General features: G+C 44.1%; 1 protein-coding gene across 1 annotated transcript in view; it reads left to right on the top strand.

Moving 5' to 3' along the window:
* The first annotated feature begins 642 nt into the window (after positions 1-642).
* The window catches only part of fndc3b (fibronectin type III domain containing 3B), a 93,312-nt gene continuing 81,969 nt past the window's right edge, over positions 643-11,985 (top strand). The window contains exon 1 of the mRNA XM_022750392.1: positions 643-723. The gene's annotated coding sequence lies outside the window, so the exon portion shown is untranslated. The remainder of the gene's footprint in view (positions 724-11,985) is intronic.

The raw sequence follows: 11,985 nt of genomic DNA, 5'->3' as shown, positions 1-11,985 counted from the left end.
ATAATATTGACATTTATTTTTTGGTTTTTGAGAATGGATACGAAGGGGCCAGTGCAGCCTAGGTGACACAGGACAGTGCTGCAGGATGAAGATATCCTGTGTCATCATGAAAGATAAAATAAACCAGCCTCAACTGGATTCAGCTTTGCTTTTATTTGCAGAAGAGTTCCCCTTCAGGAGAGATATTCCAAGGACACAGCAACTGCTATGTAATACCTGAAGCTACATTTATCATTTTGCTAAAGAAAAACAAACAAACATATTCTATATGTATAATTTTTGGTGATGGTTGGGACTCTTTTTCTGTGCACCTTAGTTTTTACCTTATCGTCAGTGGCCTGCACCCAGACAATAAAATGTTAACATAGCGTGTTATGTAATAGGCCTACTCATTGTTGTGTCGTGTTGTGAGCACGCGAAGTCGTTCTGAAATCACTGTCAACAACTGTGTTAATTGCCCCTGTCACAAAGGTGAGGGCGCAGCTGCTCTCTCTCTGTTTTGGCTTTTTCAGTGCGCACCGTGGATTACGGTAAAAAAAAAAAAAAAAGGAAAAAAAGGAAAAAAAGGAGGCGGGCTCTAACCTCCATGTGCGTCGCGTTTTGATTGACATGGCGGAGTCTCCCAGTACGCGTTGCGCCGCGCCAGCAGACAGGCAAGACCCGACCCTGGGAATAAAAAAACGCGCAGCCCCGTCTGTTTGAAGATTATTTTATTGCAGCGAGGTGAGTTCTTTTACACTTCTTTCACGGTACCAACCAGTCCGCGAAGTAAAGAGAGCGGAGGCCGAAGGAGTCGATGTTGGAAAAAAGTTTTAGAAGTGCGTGTCTGCCTGTGTGTATGTGTGCTGTGTGTGAGTGTGTGTGTGTGAGTGTGTGTGTGTGTGAGTTTGGAGAGCTGAGCGCTGACGCCGGCAGTCTGGGCCACTTGGCCAGAGCAAAGGAAAAAGGAAAACTGCTTCACCGCTGCGGAGGGGGGTGAATCGAAACTTTTTGGGCAAATTCTCCCGTTCATTTTGAAACAACAAGGAAAAGGCAAAGCAGCGGGGACTGTCGCCTTATAGTCTTTCACAGCAGTCGAGTCACTGTGTCGGGCTGTGCGTTTTGGAGCCTGCCTGTTTTGTGGTCCCGATTTCTCAGCTTTCACGAAAGAATGTGTTTTTGTCTCCGAGGACTTCAGATGGAGTGAGTGCGCAACAGGAGAAAACCTTCTCTCTTTGGCTTATTTCTGCAACAAATTGCGGTTGTTGCGCTGCGACCTGCATTGTTGAAATAGTCGCTTGTGTTGTAGCTGCTCAAAATCAGGAAATGAGCACTTTTATAGCTGGAAAATAACTTGGAAATGGAAGATGCTGAGGCAGTCAGATTTGACAGAGAGGGTGGTTGCGAAATCATTGAATTGACACTATAGAGGGCTTCTAATGCATTGGGTAGCTGCTGTGAGGCGTTCAAGGGGCTGTGTTATAGCGACTTTAGGTAGAGGTTGTGTGCGGCTGCAGAATGCAGGAAAAGGGCTTTGGAGAAAGAGGAAAAAAAAATCTCAACTCCAGCATATCCTAGCATTCCTTCCAGCCAGTGTGTCTACCTCTCTCTCTCTCTCTCTCTCTCTCCCTCTCTCTCTCTCCCTCTCTCCCTTTCCCTCTCCCTCTCTCCCTCTCTCTCTCTCAGAAACGACTACGTGTCTGTTTGTGCAGGGAAGACAGACAAATCTCTCTCTCTCAGCCTCTCTCTCTCTCTCAGCCTCTCTCTGATGCAGACGTGGAAATCAAACATTGGTCTCCAGCTTGAAACGATCGATTATCAGCCTTCCACGTACCTCCATTTAAACAAAACAAAACAAAAAAAAAGACAAAAAAAAGGCAATACTTGTATTAAACTCTGGCTTTTTGTGAAGTCACCAGGCAGAGGGCAGGAGGGATGTGTGGCAGAAAGAGGTTGGACATTTTAAGATGCAAAAGATGACTTGTGCCTCCTTTTTTTAAACAGTTAATGACAGGACTGAGTGGTTAATTGTCATGCTGTCATGCATAAGTGGTGGAGGGGGGGGGGGGGGTATAATTGGGGCTATGATTTGGGAATCGAACCCCCCCCCCTCTTCATGCTGTGGGCTCTGGATCCAGTGGGCACGTTGGAGAATATAGGCTAGGGGAAAAAATAACCTAACACACACACACACATACACACGCACGCACGCACACATGCGCGCGCGCACACACATACACACAGCTTTACTTTTTCAAGGGGAGAGAGAAGGAGAAATCCGATCCCAAATAGATGACGTCAGATGACATTCCTTTGGTGAAAGGCTGATGTGGCCATGCAATTTTTTTCTGTGAAAAACTGATATCCGGCTTTTTTTTTTTTTGGGGGGGGGGTCTAGTGGGTTGGGGGTTGAAGGGATCGGCTACCAGCTGAAAAGGTGTGTTTATGGTTGTAAAGGAATTCTCCCTTTGGTGCATGAATGGGCAATTTATTTTGTTGCCACAAGTCAGGGGCATCAAAAAGTCTTAGCATCAAGCTTCTTTTTTTTTTTTGAAGGCCATGAACAGTCCTGTGACACTTATGCATTTTAACATAACTTCTTGGGTTGAAAGGAGGCGATTTGCTCCTCTGAAATTTCACATTTCTAAATCTGACCCTTCAGTCATCAGTTACTTAACAGGTAAGATAGGATTTCAGATTCGGGGAAGCCCTGCTCTGCAGCCCCCAGGACGTTTTTCTTTCTTTGGTTTCAGCCAAGGATATTAATCAAGGCCTGCAGCTCATATCAAGCTATAACTGTTACATGTGAAACAAATGCTGAAGCTACTGTAGGATTTAGGATAAAGTTATGGCAAAATGAAGGATCACGATAAAATGAGAGAGGTAAGCTGCAGGTCGAACCACCTGAGTCGTCGGAAGGTCCAGGTGCTGAGCTGAAGCCATATTTTCAAAGCAAAAAAAAAAAAGGGGGGGTTTGCATGGGTTAAGCACTACACCCATATCCTCCTTAACACAAGCGGAATGAGGTTTATATCACTGAGCACTGTTCTCTGTAAGTTAAGCCTCTTTGGTTTGAGCGTTTATACACTATAAGAATGTAAACAAAGCTCACAGGCCTGCGTTTGAAAAGTTGCGAAAGCCCCCCTTGTGTTGAGCTTGTATTTAGAGCAGATTCAATTAAAACAAGTTTGGATGAATTATTGTTTCAGCATTTTTAAATGACAGACTTTGGGTTTTTACATTAAAAAAAAAAAAAAAATGTATATCTGTGTTGTGTGGCTGTGTGGAGAGCCAAGAATGTGCTAGAGATTATACAACAGCATAATGTAAGCAGGGATTTGCACTCAAACTGATGCAATTGCAAGCAAGTGATTTTTGCCCTCCCCCCTAGTTCTGGATTGTCATTTATAAAATGTGTGTATGTTTTTTTTTTTTATTTTATTTTTTTAATTGAATACACTTTAATTTATTATGTAAGGGAAGAGAAAGAACAGTGTTTAGACTGGGGTCAGGTTGAAGGAGGGAAACCATTGTTGCTTTCTCCCTTTCACATGAACAGGCAAAAGGGGTTGAGTAACACTTTATGTAAGTTAACGACCTGTGTTCTGTAACCACCACAGCTTTGTCACACAGGTACAACCCACCCGCTTGTCTCGGTCAGTTCGATGGTGCGTCATCGCCTCCGCTTGGGGGTAACTGTGACTTTCCAGCCGCTTTGTTTGATCCCACTTAATCAGTTTGTCAGTTTGTTTTATTCCAGTGAAGTGCTTGAACGAGGGCAGAATTAATGAGGACCAGGAAGTCAAAATATGTCACTTGAAAGTCAATTTATTGGGCTTTGCTTTTGGCAGACAGAGTTGCCCTGATTTGGCAAAATAATACTTGCTGCTGTCGACTCCCCCGACAGGCAGACACTAAGAATGACACGCGGTAACCAGAGTTTGATGGACTGTCTGTGTTTTAGTGTTAAGTGTTACATGGTTTGCCTCTAATACTCTGCGAGAAGTTATTCTAAGCGCAATGAGGAAGTTGTTCCCGTGTTTCATGAGGACTCGTGATGCCAAGAGCATCTGTCTCAATGTAACCTCAGGCCCAATCTGGGTTCTCCGCTTCCCACCTGCACCGGCTCCGCTGTTGGTCCAATAAAACCCTCAGGTACGCCCGGTCGAAATGGGGTCAGGGAAGGGTGCGGGATGATGCTAGCCATTGTGTGTGTGTGTGTGTGTGTGTGTGTGTGTGTGTGTGTGTGTGACTGGTAACCTAGAACATGTTATCCGAGGGGTAGTGTTACTGAACACTGCTTGTGTATCACGAAGAGAAGCTGGAGCAGCTATAGGGTTACACAGACAAGACAATGCAGACCTGGAAACTGTGTGTGTGTGTGTGTGTGTGTGTGTGTGTGTGTGTGTGTGTGTGTGTGTGTGTGTGAGCGAGCATGTGAAAGAGGCAAAGAACAACAGGACAGCTTTCAGATGAACCACCTCCAGCCATTTGTGCTCTGTTACGTTGGTTTTCCAGGAGCTGGAGCTCGTTTAACTGTGCTGATCTGATGCCTTAATGCTGGGTAGAGCTACAGCTGCTGTTGCCAAACCCGTGCACATTGATTTTTGGAAGGACATTGATATGATTGATGGGTCTGAGAGGAAAAAAAAAAAAAAACATATACCGTTAATTGGTAGGTCATTTGCAATCAGGCAAAATTCACTTTTGGGGATAGGCTCAAGATATACACTCTTTTTATGCCAGTATTAGAGCTGAAATGACTATTTGTATTTAATCAGCAACTATTTTCCAAACTGAGTAATTTTCAAATTCTTTTCTTTATTTTTTCGTAGTTTGTTTAGTTGGCATCACCTAAGGCTGCATTTTTGTTGTTATTTTCTACATTTTATAGATCAAACAATTGATTGATTAAACCTGAAAATAATCCTCAGATCAGTGGATAATGAAAATAATTGTTGGCTGCAGTGCTAGTCAGTATAGGACAGCGGCGATTTAGCTATTGAAACAGGTGCATAAGAACTGGAAGCTTTAGAAAATAAAGACATGAAATATCTTCGGCCTGTGCAATTTTTTGCTATGCCTGCAAATAATCAGCCATAATTGCTGTTTATGTATACTGATCCTGACTGTTCAAAATGCTGCACTAGTCCCCTATTCGGAATATTTCCCCCGCATTAATTTGGTCAGCCTCTGCTATGTGCAGCGCTGCAGCTATGTCTGCAGTTCATATAAAGTCTGCGATCACTCGCACCATCTGTTTCTCCAAATGCAACAGGTGTGCTTCCCAGAAAGATTGCTGCCTTTGCTGTCACTGTAGCCGAGGTGCGGTTTTGCCTGTGACGATGTTTTTTTTTTTTTTTCTTTCCTTATTGGCGGGTTGCTATGCGAGGAGGCGTTCCTCTGCTGTGAGGTCAAGGGGCCGACACCTGGAGTCCAGGAGGGAGAATTTCTGCGGTTTCTCTTCCTCTTGTCTCCCTGGCCTCTCGTGTCCTGGTGGACGTGCACGCGGGTTCTCCCTGCGGTGGAGGAGGCTGCTGTGTTTGCCTTGAAAAGGCTCTGTGCTGCGGCTGCTTTGACATATGATGGAGTGCAGGGCAGCTCTAGAGGGTACACCAACCTGAACTCGCATTACCCGACGTTTTATTTACATTAACAACAGATGGAGGGCTGAGAAAAATCTATGTAATTCACTGTTAGGGCCACAATGGTTGTTTTCATTATCGATTTATTAGTTAGAAAAATGCCCATTGTAATTTCCCAGTTGTTTGGTCTGACCAACAGCTAGATATTCAGTTCATTTTCAGATGTATGAAAAATGACTGAACAGATGAATCAGTTGTCAAAATAGCTGCTGATTAAGATTCTGTCAATCAACTAATCAATTAAAGAACTAATTGTTTTAGCGCAGTGTTTCCTCCTGTTTGTATTTGTCAGTGCATTTTTACACGTCATGAGGACGCTGTTATGCTGACCTGCTGTAAATAAGACTGAGCTTTTTTTTTCACCCCACTTAACATGCACAAAGTGGATTGTGCAGACTTTTCTGGACCTCACTCAGACGGTGACACAGCATATAAAAGTTGCAGTAATGGTATGGAGTGGTTGGAGGGCGTTGCAGAGTGATTGTGTGCAGGTTTGGTTGAAGATCGTGGTTTGCTGGGACGGGGTTTAGTCTACATATCGCTGCACTATATGCAAACAAATACATGTAGGTGCAAAATCTGATTACAAAACAAAACAACTTTCTATCCGATCTCGTGACAGCAGCTGATTATCTGCTGCCCGATGCTTTCGCTTTCCGTTTCCCAGCTTTTTCCTGCGTGCTCTCTCTCGCCCTCTCCGTCCCTCCCTCCCTCCCTCCCTCCCTCTCTCCCTCCCTCTCTCTGTCTCTTACTCTCGCTTCTCTCCCATATGAACGGTGGCTTTTTGTTGAAGTATCCCAGCATCTCATGTTTGCTTGGCACAGAGCTGTAATGTTTACCCTCCTCCTCTCTTTCTTTCTGCCCCCCTCCCTCCCCTTTCCTCCCTCCTTCCATGCCTCTCTCATTCTCCAGAGCCCCGTCTCCCCCGTTTTTTTTTTTTTGTCTCCCTTGATAATTTCCTGCATTGTTGACAGTTGATTTAGAAGAAGATAAAAGAAGCCTTTCAACCTCTCTGCTCCCTGTCTCCCTCCTCCCCTCTCCTTTCTCCTCTCCTCTCCTCTCCTCTCCTCTCCTTTCCTCTCCTCTCCTCTCCTCATGTACAGTAGAGTTTTAAAGTAATGTGTGTGTCAAAAACACATCAGTTTTGGATCTGGTTTTACAAGTTTCAGTATAATACAAAGAGATATGACATTTGGAGAAATGTGAAGCCGACTGTCGTTGCTGGAATTCAATCTAAAACTCTCCATAGAAGGTCAGTGGAGGTCACTGAAGTTCTCAGCTATCTGAAGCTTTTTGCAAAAAAAATAAAAAAATAGTAACTTTAAGGGCATAATTCAGTTTCAAGTACCTCTTTTGCTTGCTTATACCTAAAAATGATTTGCAGTAGGGCTGCAGCCGATAATTATTTCTATCACTGATTAATCTGTAAATTCTTTTTTTGATTGGTCAATTAATCAATTAGTCAAAATTTCATAAATTTGCGAGAAAATGTGCATCATGAGGCCAAACTTCAAATTCTCTGCTTTGTCCGACTCTGACAGAGATTTCAGTTCTGATTTGGAAGTTGTTGTGAAACGTGATTGAAAAATATCGATCAGCATGATGTGGTATTTGCATAGCATCTTGGAATGAAACTCTGCAAAGCAAAGCAATATTATTTAGCATGCTTCACATGCAGTGGCTAATCAAGGAGCTGCAGTGGATCAAAATAAGAAGATTAATCATTGAAAATGAATAAATTTCAAATGTAGAAAATAAATTCAAGCTGAAATGATTAATCCGTTAAGACTAGACAAATTGATATTGAAGCTAATTGTCAGTTGCAACAGATAGTAAAACCGAAGTTGGGACAAAATTTCAAGTCTAGATTTAATGGGCAGCCAGAGTTAGAGAGTAACTTAGATCATCCAGGTATAGTATAATACTGTGAGGGGACATTTTGTGCAGATGCCAGCAGTTTTTGTGTAGCTTTGATGCATTTGAATACACAACGATACAATGTGCAGCTTCACCAAAAAACTGTCACTTCCCCGGCTGGTGATCTGAGTCTCATCACTCGGTGTCATTTGGAAAGAGTCCTGACAGCAGCTGCCCGGCTGCAGCAGAGACGACAGCGAGGAGGAAGAGAGCAGATGATGAAGTAAAATGATTATGACAAAGTGATAAGATGCCTGGAATCCAGAAATTAGGCCGTCAACTCCTCATCAGTTGGTGACTTTTTGTGGATGCTCGCGTGCAAGAAAAGATGGAGTGATTCAGATGAGTTGAGGTGCAGCGCTCGGTCGCCCTGCGGGGGTGGGGGGGTGGGTGTATCATCCATAGAAATAGGTTGTTGAAGAGCTGCCCACTGGTGTGTGTGCGTGCCTGTGTGTGTGTGTGTGTTTGCGTGGTCAGCTGGCCAAAGGGGATCAAGCGTGCACCTGTACACACACAGAGCTCCAACTTCACACACATGCACGAAACACACACTCACACAGCGTTAACTTTACGTGCCTGCATTAGCATGCCAGGCGTGTTGGTGTTGCTAGTTGGCAGGCCCATGGAAAGTTCCGCCAGTCGTTAATGGCTGTTTTTATGCCTGACTGTGAGCGTTTTGACTGTGTATCTCAAGTGTCTAGAGTCTGCTGTGGGTTGGGGTTTGTGTGTGTGTGTGTGTGTGTGTGTGTGTGTGTGTGTGTGTGTGTGTGTGTGTGTGTCTCTTGGACTAAGGGAACTGAATCTGTAACTGGTTACATTTCTGATTATTAACATGGCTGGAACTGGTACGTTGACACATTTTCAAGTATGCTTATTTTCTGCATGTGTGTGTGTGTGAGACCATCTGTATTCATGTGTATGTACAATGTGTGTGTGTGTGTGTGTGTGTGTGTGTGAAACCATCTGCATTCTTGTGTATGTACAGTGTGTGTGCGTGTGCGCTCGTTGTACACACTGTCACAAGTCGGTGGGTATGCAGGGCCAGAGTTGAGGGTTCTGCTCTAGGAGGAAGTAGGTGTTTTTTAATGCAAAGCCACATGTTTTATTGCTTTTCCTTGTTAAACCACCCACCCTCCTCCTCCTCCTCCTCCTCCCCCTCCTCCTCCTCCTCCTCCTCCTCCTCCAGGGCATGCAGACACACTTCGACCCCTCCCTCCCCTCATCTCTCCCCGTCTTCTCCCACCCATCCCGGCTCCAAATAGCTGTCATTTCTCCTTCTTGTTCCTTTGTCACTTACTGGAAAGTTCTGGGGCAGTTTTAGGTAGTTTTTGAAAACTTTGTCACCCACATTGAAATTCTCCTATTCCATAAGGACGAGGACAAACGCAGCCACTAAAACAAACTCTGTTTTGTTGTTGAGTACAAAACTAAATAAAATAGTGATTTGATAGCAGCTCATAAATGTTACCTTTCAACCAGATCGAACAGTATTTCACATGCTGCTTGTTCGATGTATGATTTCATGCTTGCACAATCGGCCGACTCCGTAACAGTCATTACAGGTTCATGACAATACCTGTATTGTATGATTGGCTGCACCAGCTTCCATACTTGTCTTTGCAGGCATCATTTATTTTTTGGAAAAGTTTAATTTACTTTGGAAAGACTTTGCAAAAACCTCATTTTACAGATTGAACATGGTGTGGACATGGCCCCATATTTGCCTTAACTTCTTCCCTCCTTGCCCTCAAGCCGGACCCCCCACAAATCACTAAAACATCCCAAACACACATACACACGCACACAAGCAGGCAGGCATGAACACACAAAACCAAACTCGCACACCCACATCCCTGAACTAGTGTGTGAAATCCTGAGGCTGATTGAGGAGGAGGAATGTGACCTTGTGACCCCAGGGCTGTGGGGAGGGGTGTTATAAATGTGTGTGTGTGTGTGTGTGTGTGTGTTTGATGTTGGGGAGCAAGTGATTGTATATACACTTTCCATTGGCTTGCTATTCCCAGCATTGTCCTCTCTCATTTTTCAGACCACTTCAGTTCCTTCTTCTAATGGATTAAACTCTGCTGCCCACTCTCGAGACTTTGCATGCACACACACACACACACACACATACATACACATACACACACACACACGCACGCACATTCATAAACACCATATGTTAGTTGTAGAGTTAAGCATGGAAAGAACCATTCATTCATTATTTGCCTGCTCTGTTGTGCATATGAAGGATGTGCGTGTGTGTGAGAGAGAGAGGGAGAAAGAGTGTGTGTGTGTGTGTGCACTTCTCAGACTCAGTTGTTGTCTTGTCTGTGAGAGAGGAGACAGGTTTCTCATGTAGGTGTGACTAAATAGTCTTTCTCTCCCAGCACCCACACACACACACACACACACACAGACACACACACACACACACAGACACACACCACCCACTGAGCAAGCTTTTTCATGGCCCATAAAACTGATGATCTGAATGTCTCTTGGTGGTTTGTCTGCGTCCATGTGCTCGTCCATCCGAGAATGTGAGTTTGTGCATCCGTCTGTATCTTAGTGTGTGTGTCTGTGTGTGTGTGTGTGTGTGTGTGTGTGTGTGTGTGTGTGTGTGTGAGAGAGAGAGAGAAGGGGGAGTAGAATTCACTTCTTGACTTGGCATAGCTGTCTTAATTAAGACTCATGGCATGCAGCCCTGATGGAGCTCGGCATTAGTGGCAGAGACGTGCTGTGTGTGCAGGCCTGGACGGCAGCAGGTCCACTGGCAGTGAATGTGGGCTTATTGTCTGGACTCTGTGGTTGTCCTCCTTCACTCCTCTTTACTAGCCGCTTGTAATGTAGAGCTGATTATGGCGATTGTAGGTCATTGCATTGAAATGCAGGGTAATGCAGAGGGCTCAGGGCTAGAGAGAGACGGCAAACTTCAACAACAGAGGTAAAACTACAAAAAGGGACTTTGAACATCTGTAAAAAATAAAGACCTTTCACACATTTGTATATGCTGCAAATCCACAATATAAACTGTGATTTGTAAAATAATATGTTTTTTTTTCTTAGTTAGTTGCCCAGCAATATGTTAGAACCTTTTCTAACCTTTCTCTGGATTAGTGTCACTGAAAAACTTGTAATGTAACTGTAAAATGAACGAGGAGGGAAATGTGTGCATACCGCAGCATTCTCGATGAATCATTGTATCATTTGCTGGGTAAGATATCAGTAAAGAGCACATCATCAGATCCAGCCTCCAAAAATATCCAATTTACTGTAAAGTAAATTGGATATTTACTCCTACATTTCTCACATTTGAGAAGCTGGAACCATCAATTTCTTTTGGCAATTTTGCTTAAAACTGACTTAAAACAGTTGCAGATTGATTAATTAATCAAATACACATCTTCTTCTGCCCTGGTTCGGAAAGGATTAAAAATGTTTCCCTCGTTTGCTGTAAAATAATTTTCAGAAGCACTGATCATATTTTTCTCAATCACTCAGTGTGAAAGTCTTTGTTTTTTATTTTCTCAATCTCTTTTGTGATTTAAGGTCACAAAGGTGCTAAATGTAACAATTCCCCAAATAACTAACTTTGTCAGTTCTATCTGTCTGTCTGAACACACAAACAGAACTGTTCTACACAGACACACACACACACACACACACACACACACACACACACACACACCACCACACACACACACACACACACACACACACACACACACACTGTGGTGTAAGCTTGGGTTTTGGGGTTTGACTCCAGGGACCCATTAGCTGAGATGTTTATTGTGGATTGTACAGTTAAAGCTCCACAAAAGTTCTACTTTTTTAACTCAGTGTGACCATAAGCCAAATCATACACTAAATTTGCAGAATATGCATGCGAAATTGTTCTTCACGAGGAACTATACAACACGTAAACTTCAGTCCTGTGGTGTTTCGGTGTGGAGTCTGGGCTCATCTATAAGTTTGCTGGCAGGCAGCGCAAGACTGAGTATATTGTCCGCTGCCTGCCAGGGTATACAGTGTGTTGTGTGTATGTGTGTTTATGTGTGTGTGTGCATGCTTGTTTTTGTGTATTGGAGTTCAAGCATGCCTGTGCACCCAACTGGTGTATGTTTATGTGGGTGTTTGCGCGCCTGTGTCTGTGTGCCGATGTGCGCACTGAGGAGGAAGTGGCTGTGTTTGTTTAAACTAAGCACGCTCAGCCATGTGGGACAATTTAGCGGGAATGAGACCCCCTACACCCCCTTACAACCCCCCCACACCCCCCACCCCTCGAGCCCGCACCTCTCTACTCCCCCACCCTACCCCAAAACCTTCTGAATGGGCGGCTGTCTTTTGAAAGCTGAGGGGTTGTTTGGGAAGTAGGGCCAATGGAGTGGGGGGGGAGGAATGAGGGCAAAGGGAGTACTGATCCATTAAAGACTGGTGGAAG

Source organism: Seriola dumerili, unplaced genomic scaffold (assembly GCF_002260705.1).
Source record: "Seriola dumerili isolate Sdu_G_001 unplaced genomic scaffold, Sdu_1.0 BDQW01000149.1, whole genome shotgun sequence".
NCBI classification, from domain to species: Eukaryota; Metazoa; Chordata; class Actinopteri; order Carangiformes; family Carangidae; genus Seriola; species Seriola dumerili.
Note: the sequence above shows the minus strand (reverse complement) of the source record. Positions and strands in the feature narration are given on the sequence as shown.